General features: G+C 50.0%; 1 long non-coding RNA gene across 2 annotated transcripts; it reads left to right on the top strand.

Moving 5' to 3' along the window:
- Positions 1-2,642: 2,642 nt before the first annotated feature.
- On the top strand, positions 2,643-10,229 carry LOC103880209. Of its 2 annotated transcripts, XR_001897837.2 has the most exons (3): positions 2,643-2,814; positions 9,131-9,172; positions 9,750-10,229. It is a non-coding gene; the product is annotated as an uncharacterized LOC103880209 (long non-coding RNA). The 2 variants fall into 2 exon arrangements; XR_002519062.1 differs by lacking the exon at positions 9,750-10,229 and having other exon boundaries at positions 9,131-9,748.
- The last annotated feature ends 5,266 nt before the right edge of the window (positions 10,230-15,495 follow it).

The following is a 15,495-nucleotide window of genomic DNA, read 5'->3' as shown; positions in this document are numbered from 1 at the left end:
CAGGCTCAAGGTATTCTCTGCAGGTGCACACAACCACACCCAGCTACTTTTTTTTTATTTCTTTTTTTTTTTTTTTTGTAGAGATGGGGTTTCGCCATGTTACCCAGGCTGGGCTTAAACTCCCGGGCTCCAGTGATCCACCTGCCTCGGCCTCCCAAAGTGTTGGGATTACAGATGTGAGCCACCATACCCGGCCCAGGTTCTGTGATTATGGCTACATTAATACTTCATGTAAGTGGAATCATACAGTATTTGTCTCTTGTGACTGTCTTGTTTAACTTGGCAAAATGTCCTCAAGGTTCATCCATGTTGTGGCATGTGTCAAAATCTCCTTCCTTTTAAAGATTGCCTAATATTCTGTTGCATACACGGACCATATTTTGTTGACCCGTTCATCAGAGGGATTTTTTTTTTTTTTTTTTTTTTTTGAGATGGATTTTTCCCTGTCGTCACCCAGGCTGGAGTGCAATGGTTCCATCTCGGCTCACTACAACCTCCACCTCATGGGTTCAAGCGATTCTCCTGCCTCAGCCTCCTGAGTAGCTAGGATTACAGGCGCCTGCCATGTCCAGCTAATTTTTTTGTATTTTTAGTAGAGATGGGGTTTCACCATGTTGGCCAGGCTGGTCTCGAACTCCTGACCTCAGGTGATCCACTGCCTTGGCCTCCCAAAGTGGTGGAATTACAGGCATGAGTCACCGAACCTGGCCCCAGAGGGATCTTATTTAAACTTAAAAAGGGTCATGTCATTTTTGCTTAAAACCCTCCATTGCAAACCCTCGTCGCTGGCCTGCACAGTCCCACATGATCTGCTTTCAGACCCAGAGTTTCTTTAGCTTATAGAGTGCCTTTGTGTGTGTGTGAGAAAAGCATGGCCCTCAGAAGCACTGCAGAACTGAGCGGGGGCACACAGCTTGGCAGGAAGATCCGGAGGACTATTCCAGCCACCGCTTCCTGGTTGGCCAGGTGCCTGCATGTCACATACAGCTTTCACACAGGCTCTCAATCCAACACCGTTCCCCTCCCCTCTTCAACACTATGCTTCAACTCGTTGGCCACTTTTTTTTTCTCTTTTTTCTTTTTTTTTTTTTGAGACTGAGTCTGTTGCCCAGGCTGGAGTGCAGTGGCTTGATATTGGCTCACTGCAACCTCCTCCTCCAGGGCTCAACTGATTCTCCTGCCTCAGCCTCCTGAATAGTAGGGACAACAGGCGCCCACCACCACACCCAGTTCATTTGTGTATTTTTAATAGAGAAGGGGTTTTGCCATGTTGGCCAGGCTGGTCTTGAGCTCCTGACCTCAGGTAATCCTCCCGCCTTGGCCTCCCAAAGTGCTGGGACGACAGGCGTGAGCCACCACACCCGGCCTCACCGGTCACTCTTTTAAGTTCCTCTAACGCAGCACTTCTCAAAGTGTAGTCCCCAGACCGGCTGCACAACATCACCTGGGAGCTTGTTAGAAAGGGAGACTCTCGGCCAGGCATAGTGGCTCACGCCTGTAATCCCAGCACTTTGGGAGGCCGAGGCGGGCGGATCACCTGAGGTCGGGAGCTTGAGACCAGCCTGACCAACATGGAGAAACCCCATCTCCACTAAAAATACAAAAAAATTAGCCGGACGTGGTGGCACACGCCTATAATCCTAGCTACTCAGGAGGCTGAGGCGGGAGAATCACTTGAACCTGGGAGCCAGAGGTTGTGGTGAGCTGAGATGGCGCCACTGCACTCCAGCCTGGGCAACAAGAGTGAAACTCCATCTAAAAAAAGAAATGCAGAATCTCGGTCTCTGCCTCAGACTGGATCAGAAACTCTAGCAGGGGGCCCAGCGATTTACTTGAACAAGGCCTCCAGGGGATACCTCCTGCCTGCACTCTAGAAAGTCGCGGCTTCCTGCACTCTAGAGTAGTCCCAAGGTGCTTGGGAGGATTCATGAGTTAATACATGCAAAGCACTCAGAAGGCTACCTGGCAGGGAGTAAGAATTCAGTAAACATTCGCTATTCTTACTTAACCTCCAGTGGAGTCACTAATAAAAGCACGCCCAACTCAAATGCAAAGTTGACTCTTCCCTCCCTCCCCACATCCATGTAACAAAAACAGCTTGTTTCACCACAGGCTATTGTCTGCTCAGCATCTGTTCGCTTCAGACAAACTGGACACCTATGATGAGACAGATGAGATGTTGTACGGGCGCAAAGGATACGAGGGTGGACAGAGTACACAGAGTCAGTGTCCAGCCAGAGTTTTGGGCCTAGCACAGTGGGTGAGGGCAAGGCTTCAAACCCACCCAACATGCCCCAGCCGAGAGACCCCGGGGATCTCAGCTCATCAGTGTCTTCACTTGAATGGAGGTCATAACTCACTCAGAGAGTTGGGATTGGGGGTGGGGGTGGTGAATAAGGGCCCAAGGGCCCAATAAGGAGCGGGTCCTTTTTTTTAGCTATTTTTTTTTTTTTGAGACAGAATCTCGCTCTGTCACCCAGGTTGGAGTGCAGTGGTGCGATCTTGGCTCACTGCAACCTCTGCCTCCTGGGTTCAAGCAATTCTCCTGCCTCAGCCTCCCAAGTAGCTGGGATTACAGGCACGCGCCACCTCGCCCGGCTAATTTTTTTTGTGTATTTTTATCAGAGACGGGATTTCACCATGTTGGCCAGGCTGGCCTCGAACTCCTGATCTCAAGTGATCCGCCCACCTCAGCCTCCCAAAGTGCTGGGATTACCAGCGTGAGCCACCGCGCCCGACCAGGAGCAGGTCCTTATTGATATAAGACAATCATGCTGTGCTCCTTCTCCTTGCCAGCCATTGGTTGACACTCAGGTATGTGACACTATTCTGGCCAATGAAACCTGAAGGCAGATTTGCTGGGGCCACTGCTGGGAAAGGTTTTTCCCAACTCTTAAGCAACAGATAAATTGGAAGAAACAGTTTTCCTGGAGCCCTGCCCTGTCTGCAGGTGACACTTCAAGCTGGGGCAGCCACCTGGGTACCATGAGGGCTGGTAGTGGGAGCTGCTCACTTAGGATGGAAGGGAGGGGAGACGGAGGAACCTGGTTCTTCATGGCATGGTTTGGCAGCTGAATTTTAACCAACCCTGGCTGGACCTGCCCTATCTCCAGGCTTCTCTTGGTATGAAGTAAAAAGTCCCCTCAAGCCATTCTGAGTCCAGTCTGTTGAAGCCAAAAGTGACAGCAAGTCACATATATCCAGGGCCAGCTTCATGGGATGCAACCTGTGTGGTTGCAGGGTGCCCTGCACTTGGTTGAATGCCCAGCTGTGGCCATCTTCACATTTTTTTTCTTTTTTTTTGAGACGGAGTCTCGCTCTGTCACCCAGGCAGGAGTGCAGTGGCGCGATCGCGGCTCACTGCAAACTCCGCCTCCCGGGTTCACACCATTCTCCTGCCTCAGCCCGAGTAGCTGGGACTACAGGCTCCCGCCACCACGCCCAGCTGATTTTTTTTTATTTTTAGTAGAGACGGGGTTTCACCGTGTTACCCAGGATGGTCTCGATCTCCTGGCCTTGTGATCCTCCTGCCTCAGCCTCCCAAAGTGCTGGGATTACAAGCGTGAGCCACCGTGTCTGGCCTGACATTTTATTTATTTATTTTTTTTTTTTTAAGAAATAAGGTCTTACTGGGCGTGGTGGCTCACACCTGTAATCCCAGCACTTTGGGAGGCCGAGGTGGGAGGATCACGAGGTCAGGAGATCGAGACCATCCTGGCTAACACGATGAAACCCCATCTCTACTAAAAATACAAAAAATTAGCCGGGTGTGGTGGCAGGCCCCTGTAGTTCCAGTTACTCGGGAGGCTGAGGCAGGATAATGGCGTGAATCCGGGAGGCAGAGCTTGCAGTGAGCCGAGATCCGGCCATTGCATTCCAGCCTGGGAGACAGAGCGAGACTCCATCACAAAAAAAAAAAGGAAAAAAAAAGAAAGAAGGTCTCAGCAACTCCTGGCCTCATGAGATCCTCCTGCTTCAGCCTCCTGAGTAGCTGGGATTACAGCTACCACACCCAGCTTGACATTCTTAATCTATTTTTTTTTTTTTAATACAGGGCTCTGCATTTTAATTTTGCCCTGGGTCCTGTTTACATAAATATCACCTTGATAATCTGTGCAATATTGGCACACCATCGTTTAGGACAGGGCCTAATGCATGGTAAGTGGGCCATAAATATTGGTGAGGAATGAAATGAAGGGACGACTTCCAGGAAATGTCCTTCCTCCACTTCTTCATCTGGTAACATCGTATAATCCTCTGTGATCAGATGTCCCCTCCTCCAGGAAGCCTTCCCAGACCACCCCCACACCTGTAAGCCTGGACCACGTGCCTCATTGGCGCTTCCGCAGAGCCCCCTCTTTCTCCATTTCATATACTATTTTTGGGTGACTGCTCCGCCCACCTCACACTGAGCGACTCAGCAACAGAGACCAACCCTCCTTGCCTGCTGTACCCAGCTGCTGGCTTGGGGCCTGCCTGTGAACGAGTAAATAAGAGTGAAGGCAAGTGGTTCTTACCCTGCTTCCCAGGCCTGAGGGCGAGAATTCCTCTGACAGCAAATTTAGCTCATACCTTCCAGCTTCTCGGCTCCTTTGTAGCTCTGCTATAATTATTGCCCCAAATAATAATTAAGGTTTTTCTCTTTGTGTGGTGCTTTGAAGCAGTAAGATCCCCCAGGGCAGGGATGGGGTTTGGTTCATCTCTGGAGGCTCAGGTTGTGTTTATGGGTGAGTGGATGATGGATGCCTGAGTGAGCATGTGAGGGGGAGAACCAGCAGAAGGGGAGCGGGGATCGCGTACAGATGTCAGTCTGTGTCTGGCAGTGTGGGCTCCCAAGGGGCTGGATCTGAACCTGAGTCATCTTTGGCTCCCCAGGCCCCAGGAAATGTTTGAGAAAAGATAATGAAATTAATGAACGAATTGCTTAATGATGGATCACACTGCCCATTATCTGATTTCCCCCTCATGCTCAGCTGGCAAGGCAGCAGATCTCATCAGAGGATCACCCCATTTTACAGTTGGGATAATCGAGGCTCAGTGGAGCAGGTGACACAGCAAGAGACCCGGGTTTTAAGGCCAGCGGCAGGTGTCCTGAGCCTCTCTCACAGATGAGGAAGCTGAGGCTCAAGAAGGGCATTCTGGCCGGGCGCGGTGGCTCACGTCTGTCATTCCAGCACTTTGGGAGGCCGAGGTGGGTGGATCACCTGAGGTCAGGAGTTCGAGACCAGTCTGGCCAACATGGTGAGACCGCATCTCCACTAAAAATACAAAAATTAGCCAGGCGTGGTGGCGGGCACCTGTAATCCCGGCTACTTGGGAGGCTGAGGCAGGAGAATCACTTGAACCTGGGAGGCGGAGGTTGCAGTGAGCCAAGATCACACCACTGGACTCCAGCCTGGGCAACAGTGCCAGACTCTATCTCAAAAAAAAAAAAAAAGAAAAGAAAAAGAAAAAAAAAGGGCATTCTGAGGTCCCCGCCCAGCTGAGGCAGCAGGTTTTCCACCGGCCAGATACATCCTCTTCTTTAGACGTTCAGAGAGTGAGCAGGGCCTCCAGGAGGAGGGAGTCAAGCCGACCTTACCCTCACTGCCAAGGCAGAGAAGAATTCCTTGGAAATTCTTTCCAACTGTATCTCGCAGTGTCTGGCCAGAGTGAAGGCGGCTTCTCTGAGGTTGATACTGCGGCTTCCGTCTCGCCCCCACTTCCACCCCTTTACTCTCCGGTTGGAGATTGAAGGTGCATCTCCCAGGCCTCCGGACAGCTAGAGTTCCGGGCTGAATTGGGCTTTGCTAATTAAGTGCATCGAGTAAGACGCGGAAAGCCGATCAAGGGCCAAAAGAACCACTGGCAGTCAGTGAGGTTTATTTATCTTGGTTCAGCAAGGGAGGACGCATTCCAGGGGATCACTGTACAAGGAGTCAGAAGAGGCCTTTCAGAGCGTTAGGGCTTGCGCTAGAGGGCTCTGCCGGGGGTTGGGGGAAGTGGGGAGCAGTTCTAATGAAGGCTTAAGAAGCAGGGCAATGCACTGATTGGATTCCTCCATAATTTTTCTTTCCTTTTTTTTGAGACAGTCTCGCTCTGTCGCCCAGGCTGGAGTGCAGTGACGCGATCTTGGCTCACTGCAACCTCCGCCTCCCAGGTTCAAGGGATTCTCATGCCTCAGCCTCCCGAGTAGCTGGAATTATAGACACAGGCCGCCATGCCCCCAGCTAATTTTTGTATGTTTAGTAGAGACAGGGTTTCGCAACGTTGGCCAAGCTGGTCTCGAACTCCTGGCCCCATGTGATCCATCCGCCTCGGCCTCCCATAAGGGCTGGGATTACAGGCGTGAGTCACTGCACCCGGCTTCAAATTTTTTTTCTAAGTACAGAGATAGGGTCTCGTTATGTTGCCCAGGCTGATCTTGAACTCCCTGCCTCAAGGGATCCTCCCGCTTCAGCCTCCCACGTGGCTGGGATTACAGGTTTGAGCCACCATGCCCAGCTCTTCTCTTTAATTTTTGCCCTGAAGGCAGGAAGATAGCGCAGGGTTGCGTTTTCAAGGGTAAGGAAGCGGCAGTAAAGAATGGGATGTTGTCAGAGGAAGGAAGGTGTTGAATTTTTGCTGTTGTGGTGTGACTCTTTGTACAGAATACAATTTTTTTTTTTTTTTTTGAGACCAAGTCTCGTTTTGTTGCCCAGGCTGGAGTGCAGTGGCACAATCTCGGCTCACCGCAACCTCCACCTCCTAGGTTCAAGCAATTCTCTGTGTCAACCTCCTGAGTAGCTGGGATGACAGGTGCTCGCCACCATGCCCAGCTAATTTTTTTGTATTTTTTTAGTAGAGATGGGGCTTCACCATCTTGGCCAGGCTGGTCTTGAATGGCTGACCTCGTGATCCATCCACCTCGGCCTCCCAAAGTGCTGGGATTACAGGCATGAGCCACCACACCTGGCTCGGCCCGTATTTTCTTAAAATGGTTTTTTTGTTGTTTCATTTGTCGAGAATCCCAAACAAACATGAAAATAACTGTCTTGCATAAATATAAAATATGGACTGCTGTATTAAGTGGTCTTTTCCCAGTGCCAGTTACTCTCGGACATTGAGGACCTCTTGTGCTATTTCTGGCCATTCCACAGAGGTTTGGAGGGGCCCAAAGCCTCTCTCTCTCTCTCTCCTCACCACACTGCACAACCTTCAGGAGACAGGGCTGAGAATTATGGCCCAGGCTGTCTGACCTTCACAGACTGGTGCCACTTCTCCAAGCAGCCCCTTTGGGTAGGCAGGGGTCTGTAAGATCTAACCAGCAACCTCGGCCGGGCGTGGTGGCTCATGCCTGTAATCCCAACACTTTGGGAGGCTGAGGCGGGTGGATCACGAGGTCAGGAGATCGAGACCATTCTGGCTAACACAGTGAAACCCCATCTCTACTAAAAAATACAAAAAGTTAGCCGGGTGTGGTGGCAGGCGCCTGTAGTCCCAACTACTCGGGAGGCTGAGGCAGGAGAATGGTGTGAACCCGGGAGGTGGAGGTTGCAGTGAGCCGAGATCATGCCACTGCACTCTAGCCTGGGGGACAGAGTGAGACTCCATCTCAAAAAATGAAATGAAATAAAATAAAATAAAATAAAATACATAACCAGCAACCTCAGACATTTTACTGTGTGCAATAATGTCAGGAAAAACTGCTTCGGATAAATAAACTCCTGCAGCAACAAGAAGAAAACAGGTGGAAGCGTTCCTCAAAACCGCTTGGAATTTACACTGAACTTTTATAGCACTGGGAACAATCCACCACCTGGAGAGAAAGTTTAACAGGTTTTACGATTTATTTAAGAGCTCTCGTTAATTTTTTCATGTTGTCATTACCACAGAAGGATTCGCTTGAAATGAACTGAAGCCTAAAGGGTCATACTATATTTTTCTTATTACATGAAAATAAGCTTTATAGTTAAGGAGGTCTTTGGGTGTTTGGTTTGGTCAATTTTTTTCTCCTTGGCATCACAAGTTTTAGAGGACAGGCCGAGTGCGGTGGCTCACGCCTATAATCCCAGCACTTTGGGAGGCCAAGACAGGCGGATTATGAGCTCAGGAGTTCGAGACCAGCCTGGCCATCATGTTGAAATCCCGTCTCTACTAAAAGTACAAAAATTAGCTGGGTGTGGTGGCAGGCGCCTATAATCCCAGCTACTTGGGAGGCTGAGGCAGGAGAATGGCCTGAAACTGGGAGGGGGACGTTGCGGTGAGCCGAGATCACACCACTGCACTCCAGCCTGGGGGAAAGAGCGAAACTCAGTCTCCAAAAAAAAAAAAAAAAAAAAAGTTTTAAAGGACAAAGTGCAATGGATGGACAATTCAATTTAAATTGAGGATTTATTCTTTAACAAATGTATTTAGAAATGCATTTCAATGAGATAAACATTTGATGATGATGATGATGATTTTTGAAACACGGTCTTGCTCTGTCACCAAGGCTGGAGTGTACTGGCACCATCATGGCTCACTGCACCCTCAACCTCCTGGGCTAAAGTAATCCTCCTGTCTCAGCTTCCTGAATAGCTGGGACCACAGGCTTGCGCTACCACACCTAGTTTTTTTTTTGTAGAGACGGAGTCTTTCTATGTTGCCTAGGCTGGTATCCAACTCATGGCCTCAAGTGATCCTCCTGCCCTGGCCTCCCAAAGTGCTGGGATTACAGATGTGAGCCACCACGCCCAGCCAACATGTCATTCTTTTTTTTTTTTTTTTTTATTCTTTTTTTTTTTGAGACGGAGTCTCGCTCTGTCACCCAGGCTGGAGTGCAGTGGACGGATCTCGGCTCACAGCAAGCTCCGCCTCCCGGGTTCACGCCATTCTCCTGCCTCAGCCTCCTGAGTAGCTGGGACTACAGGCGCCCGCCACCTCGCCCGGCTAGTTTTTTGCATTTTTTAGTAGAGACGGGGTTTCACCATGTTAGCCAGGATGGTCTCGATCTCCTGACCTCGTGATCCGCCCGTCTCGGCCTCCCAAAGTGCTGGGATTACAGGCTTGAGCCACCGCGCCCGGCCATCCAACATGCCATTCTTAGAGAAGAAATGCATATTTATGCATTCGTATATCCTCTTGGAAGCATGTACACACATTTACATATGTGTCTTTCTTCCATTTCCAGCACCTACTCTATGAGATGGACTTGAGGGTTAAATGCCATATGGTAAGTGAAGCTGGAGAAATTTGGGTTATCTTATTAATTCTCTGGACAGTGGTGAACACAGCATGAGGGAATGCCTGTGGCTACCTGGACCCTTCCTCCAGACCCCCTATTTTGGCTGTGGGCACCCACCCTTGTCTGTAGTCACTGCACCCAGGCTGTCCTGGAAAGAGAATAGGCCACCCCTTCCGTCCTCTCCTTCCACGTGGTTTACCAGAGCTGGTTCTGCCCTGCTCCAGGAGTGGACATGTGACTTGGGACTGGCCAATCAGAACCTCCACCCCTGCCCAGCCCCTGTGATTGGTTCAGGTGAGCCAATCAGATTCACGGAAACAATAGAAGGGTGGGGCAGTGAGGGCAGCCTCGGCCCTGCAGTGGCCTTTATCCCCCCACGCTGGAGGGGTAGAAACCGAACAGGTCCGTGGAGCCCAGATAGCGGGCCAGGCCTGGGGCCCTGCGCTCCCGGATCCAACCAACCACGCCCCAAGGTGTCCAGCTTCAGCTTCTGGTGTTCGTTGCTGCTGTTTGTTTTTAGTTACCCGAGCCAATAAAGTTTTCTTTCTCCTTTTTAAACCTCCAGTCCGTTTGAGCTGCATTTGTCTCACGCAACCTGAAACGTGCCACCGCTGCAATCATCACGTCCCACATCCTGCCATCCAGGAGGTTTCCCAGAGCCCCACTCAGCACGTCTCTGTCCCATCGGTGTGCATGGGGCACAGGCCGGAATGGTTGGTCTGAGGCAGGGTCGCTCTGTTTCCTCAAAGCCCCGCCCTCTGCGCCCCAGTCACAACAGCTGGCACACGGAGGAGGTGTGCGAATCTGGGAAGATGGGTGAAGAACGTCATAGGAGGCGACCACAAGGTTCTCCACATAGGCTCGCCATATTTAGCAAATTAAAATACAGGATGCATTTAACATGCAACGTTCAGTTGCATTTATTTCAAATAAACAACAGATGTATATATGCATCCTATATGTATAGATTGGATAAGTACTGGGACTTTTTTTTTTTTTTTTAATTATTTTTTTGAGACAGAGACTTGCTCTGTAGCTCAGGCTGGAGTACAGATCTTGGCTCATTGCAACCTCCCCCTCCCGGGTTTAAGCAATTCTCCTGCCTCAGCCTCCCGAGTAGCTGGGATTACAGGCCTGGGCCATCACACGTGGCTAATTTCTGTATTTTTAGTAGACAGGATTTCGCTGTGTTGGCCAGGCTAGTCTCGAACTCCTGACCTCATGTGAGCTGCCAGCCTCAAACTCCCAAAGTGCTGGGATTACAGGAGTGAACCACTGTGCCCAGCCAGTATTGGGACATTTTTAGACTAAAAAATTACTCATCTTTGATCTGGAGTTCACATTTGACTGGGCGTCCTGGCGTCTGCCTGGCATCAATACTTGTCAGACTTTCCCACGGCTAAGAATCCCTTGATCATTGGGTTAAAATGCAGATTCTGACTCTGTAGGTTTGAAGTAGGGCCTGGGATTCTGCATTTCTCACGGGTCCGTGGGTGCTGTCAGTGCCGCCTGCCGGGGCCCAACTATGTTTGGGAACAGAGATGAAGATCGAGCACAGTCATCTAAGCAAAGCACCCAGCAGTGTGTCTGGTACATGATGAAAACTCAAGAAGTGTTTGTTCCTTATCATGGCAAGGAGGATCATTTGAAAAGTGAGATCGTGTGTGTTTTTCTGTGTATCGGGGACTTAGAAGCAACTGTAACAGCTGCAAACTCTTCCTCTCCAATCTGCCAGCTGCAGCTGTTCCTGTCACTCGGCCTAGGGCCACACCCTCAGGAGGAAACCATGAGGAAAACTAAAGCGCTCCCCAGCAGGAGCTGCTGCCTGTGCCCCTGCACCAGGGACCTCTGACCTTCCATATCACTACAGAGATGTGTGGCTATTCCTGTCTCCCACCACTCATTCAACATAGATGGAGGCCTGTGATGCCCAGGGTGCTGGGGGGGGAGACTCGGGGCTCTTTTGGTTACAAGTGGCAGGAACCCAAAACGGGACTTTCCTGGAAGAAGTATAGACTCACTCACTCAAAGGAAGGAAGAGTGGAACGTCCAGCCCTCAGGAAGGTTAGGCAGAGTGAAAGCACCTGAGCCTAGGGCCTGGGTACTGAACTCAGCTGGGACATTGTCTCCCTCCAACTCTCACCTCTCTGTAAGGCTTCATTTTCTCCTCCTGCAGACTGGCTTCCTCCACACGGTGGGAAACAAGAGTGCCTTGAGCGTTCCAGCCTCTCACATCCCCGCATCTATGCCAGAGAGGCAGACTCTCCAAAGACAAGGATCCAGAGAAAGCCAGTGATGGGTCAACTTGGGTGAGATGATGCTGTTAGAGCCATTTGTGATTCTCTCCGTGCTTGCCGCTCCCCCCCCCAGTTTTATTCAGTCTTGAGGCTTTAAATTCCATCTAGATGCTGATACATCCCTGAAAGGGGGCTTTACCATTTTTACTGCCTAGCATCTGAAAACTCTGTATTAGGGAAGGGTGAAGCTGCTGTAATAAACCCACACGTTGTAATGGCACATCACATTAGAAGGGTGCTTCTTTTTTCTCTAAACACATTTTAAATTGTAGCTACCTATAACATAAAATTAAACATCTTAACTATTTTTGTGTGTGTGTTGGGGGGACGGAGTTTCACTCTTATTGCCCAGGCTGGAGTGCAGTGACCTGATCTCGGCTCACTGCAACCTCCGCCTTCTGGGTGCAAGCGATTCTCCTGCCTCAGCCTCCCGAGTAGCTGGGATTACAGGCGTGCACCACCACGCCCGGCTACCTTTTCTATTTTCAGCAGAACAGGATTTCACCATGTTGGCCAGACTGGTCTCGACCTCCTGACCTCAGCCAGGAGGCTAATTTTTGTATTTTTAGTAGAAACAGGGTTTTACCACGTTGGCCAGACTGGTCTTGACCTCCTGACTTCAGCCAGGAGGACTCGGCCTCCCAAACTGCAGGGATTACAGGCATGAGCCACCGCGCCTGGCTACGTCTTAACTATTTTTAACTGTGCAGTTCAGTAGTGTTAAACCTATTGACATCTTGTGCACCCATCACCCCCATCCATTTCCAGAACTCTTTTCATCTTGCAAAACCGAAACTCTGTCTCCAATAAACACTAACATCCCATTACCCTCCCCCTGGCCCCTGGCAACCCCCATTCTACTTCCTGTCTCTAAGAATTTGACTTCTCTAGGTCCCTCATATAAGTGGAATCAAAAAGTATGTGTTCTTGTGTGACTGGCTTGTTTCTCTTAGCATAATGTCCTCAAGGTTCATCCATGTTGTAGCGTGTGTCAGAATTTTCTTTCTTTTTAAGGCTACAAAATATTCCATTGTATTTATTTATTTTTATTTTTATTTTTTGAGACGGAGTCTGGCTCTGTTGCCCAGGCTGGAGTGCAGTGGCACGATCTCGGCTCAATGCAGCCTGCGCCTCCAGGTTCAAGTGATTCTCCTGCCTCAGCCTCCCCGAGTAGCTAGGATTATAGGCGCCCACCACCATGCCTGGCTAATTTTTTTATTTTTAGCAGAGACAGGATTTCACCGTGTTGGCCAGGCTGGTCTTAAACTCTTGACCTCAGGTGATTCGACCGCCTTGCCCTCCCGAAGTGCTGGGCTTACGGGCCTGAGCCACCGCACCTGGTCTATTCCATTGCATTTATGTGCCACATTTTGTTTATCTGCCCGTCTGACAACGGACACTCAGTTGCTTCTGCCTCTCGGCTATTGTGAATGCTGCTGCTGTGAGCACTGGGTGTACAAGTTAGATGTGTATTTCTTGATCATGTAGCAATCTGGGATAGGTGTTAGGTGACAGGATATGGTTCCACAAGGTGGTCATTCAGGGACCCAGGTTTCTTGGGGGCTCCCCTCTTTCTTTAGGACCTTGAAAGAGCAGGAAGCAGGCATACATGTTTCTTTTTTTTTTTTTTTTGAGACAGAGTCTCACTCTTTCACCCTGGCTGGAGTGCAGGAGTGCGATCTCGGCTCACTGCAACCTCTGCCTCCTGGGTTCAAGCAATTCTCTTGCCTCAGCCTCCGGAGTAGCTGGGATTACAGGCGCCCACCATGCCAGGCTAATTTCTGTACTTTTAGTAGAGATGGTGTTTCGCCATGTTGGCCAGGCTGGTCTCGAACTCCTGGCCTCAGCTGATCTGCCCGTCTCGGCCCCCAAAGTGCTGGGATTACAGGCGTGAGCCACCGCGCCCGGCCAACATACATGTTTCTTAAGAGCATTGGCCCAGAAGAGACCTGTATTGCTTCCATCCCATCCCATTGGTGAGAACCAATCACAAGACCACACTTAGATGCCAAGAGGAGTGGAGAACAGAATCCAGGGACGGGAAGCAGCATCCCAGGAGTGACTTTGTACTGCAGAAGGGAAGAACAGATGTTGATTGTGCATTAGCCATGTCTGCTGCAACCCATCCCATGTTTGGGAAACATCCCGGTATTGGTTGGGTTGTCTTAAGGGAGAGACTCAGAATTACCAGTGGTTTCAGTGAGTTCGAAGGTGATTTCTCTCACGTAAAATCTCACCTGGCACGGAGCCTCTTTCACGAAGCCATCCAGTGTCTAGCTGGCTCCTTGGGTCTTGTTTCTCCTCCATCCTCAGTGTTGGCTTCCATCTGGTGTGCCAATGTAGCTGTTCCAGATCTCGCCGTTAAGTTGTTAATTTGGCCAGCGAAGAAGGGGAATGGGCTGGAGAGGGAGAAGGCTGTCCCTACCAACAACCGGGTCCCTGCAGGACACCCACTTAATGATCTGATTCAGAGGAGCACAAGCACGTGACTTTTCTTATAAACAGGTTTCCTCGTGTAGAGTTCGTACCCTTAATAATTTGTTTCTATTGCTATTATAATAGCACTTCCCTCTCTTCTTTTTTTTTTTTTGAGATGGAGTCCCATTCTGTCACCCAGGCAGCTCACTGCAACCTTTGCCTCCCAGGTTCAAGCCATTCTCCTGCCCCAGCCTCCTGAGTAGCTGGGTTTACAGGTGTCCGCCACCACGCCCAGCTAATTTTTGTACTTTCAATAGAGATGGGGTTTCACCATGTTGGCCAGGTTGGTCTTGAACTCCTGACCTTCTGACGTCCGCCTCTGCCTCCCAAAGCGTCGAGATTACAGGCATCAGCCACCACGCCTGGCCACACTGCCTTCTGTTCTAAGATATATTTAAAAATTTACCTTTGTGATATTTCTGAAAGAGGAACACAGACATCCTCCTATTGACACACACACTTAACACAGCACTGTTCCCCCCACCCCATGGAAAGGTGCTATTAAATCAATAATGCACTTCTTATGATTGATGCTGACTGAGATTTGAGGGTATACAGTGGCCACAGCAATAGACTTATATATAACACTGCTAATAAGTAACAATAACCACTATCATTTTTGTGAGCTTACTATGATCCAGGTATTGAACTAAGCAGCTCTTACACATATTACCTCCCAGGTTATCTTGTTTTTTCCCATTCCACAGATGATACACTGAGGCTGAGAAAGGTGTTATTCCACAAGTGAATTATAGCTTCCTATCTTTCTGACTCCCAGTAAGGATGATAATAAAACAATTAAAAACGATAAGTCATCTGCCACTTAGGTGAGAGTCAGCCAAGTACAGAACAGGGGAGGGACCAGAAGGACCAGCCTGCAAGGACACTACGGTTTGGACAATTATTTTAAAATATGTGTTTTTTGCAAGAATACTAACAGAAACAGTTAACACCCAGTGCGTGCTTACTAGGGGCCTACCTAGCGCAGGGGAAGTAGCGTATTCTCAGGGCTATAACAGGAGGCAGTGTGTACACTCAAGGGTTAAATACACGAATTTGGAGCCAAGTTCCACGGGTTCGGGCCCAGGTTCTGGCATTCTGGGTTTGTGACTTTCGGTAGGTGATTTGATCCCTCACCTGCAACATGGGGATAGGACCTATCATGAGGCTCTAGTTAGGACTAGGACCTAGAGCGTGTGAAGCACTTGGAGACGCACAGTGTATTTTTATTACTCCAGAAAGGAGGAAACTGAGGCTATGGCACCTGAAGCGCGGCACTCTCTGTCCAGTAACTAAGGAACCCGGTGCCGCAGGGGGCGGAGCCCTTTGAGCATCAGGACTCGGGCCACTGGGAGAAGCCGCGGCAAAGAAGGGGTTACCATGATAGAGATGGCAGGAGGACCCGGGGTGGCACGAGCGTCCCTCTACGCCACTTCACTCTCTCCCCACGGCAGGCGCGGGGAGCCGGCCGCGCAGGCGCGAGGAGCCCGGGTTGGGGGCGGGGGGCGCCGCCCTAGACACCCGGAAGTCTCCGCC

Source organism: Papio anubis, chromosome 20, assembly GCF_008728515.1.
Source record: "Papio anubis isolate 15944 chromosome 20, Panubis1.0, whole genome shotgun sequence".
Taxonomy (NCBI): Eukaryota; Metazoa; Chordata; class Mammalia; order Primates; family Cercopithecidae; genus Papio; species Papio anubis.
This window is presented reverse-complemented; position numbering and strand designations above follow the sequence as displayed.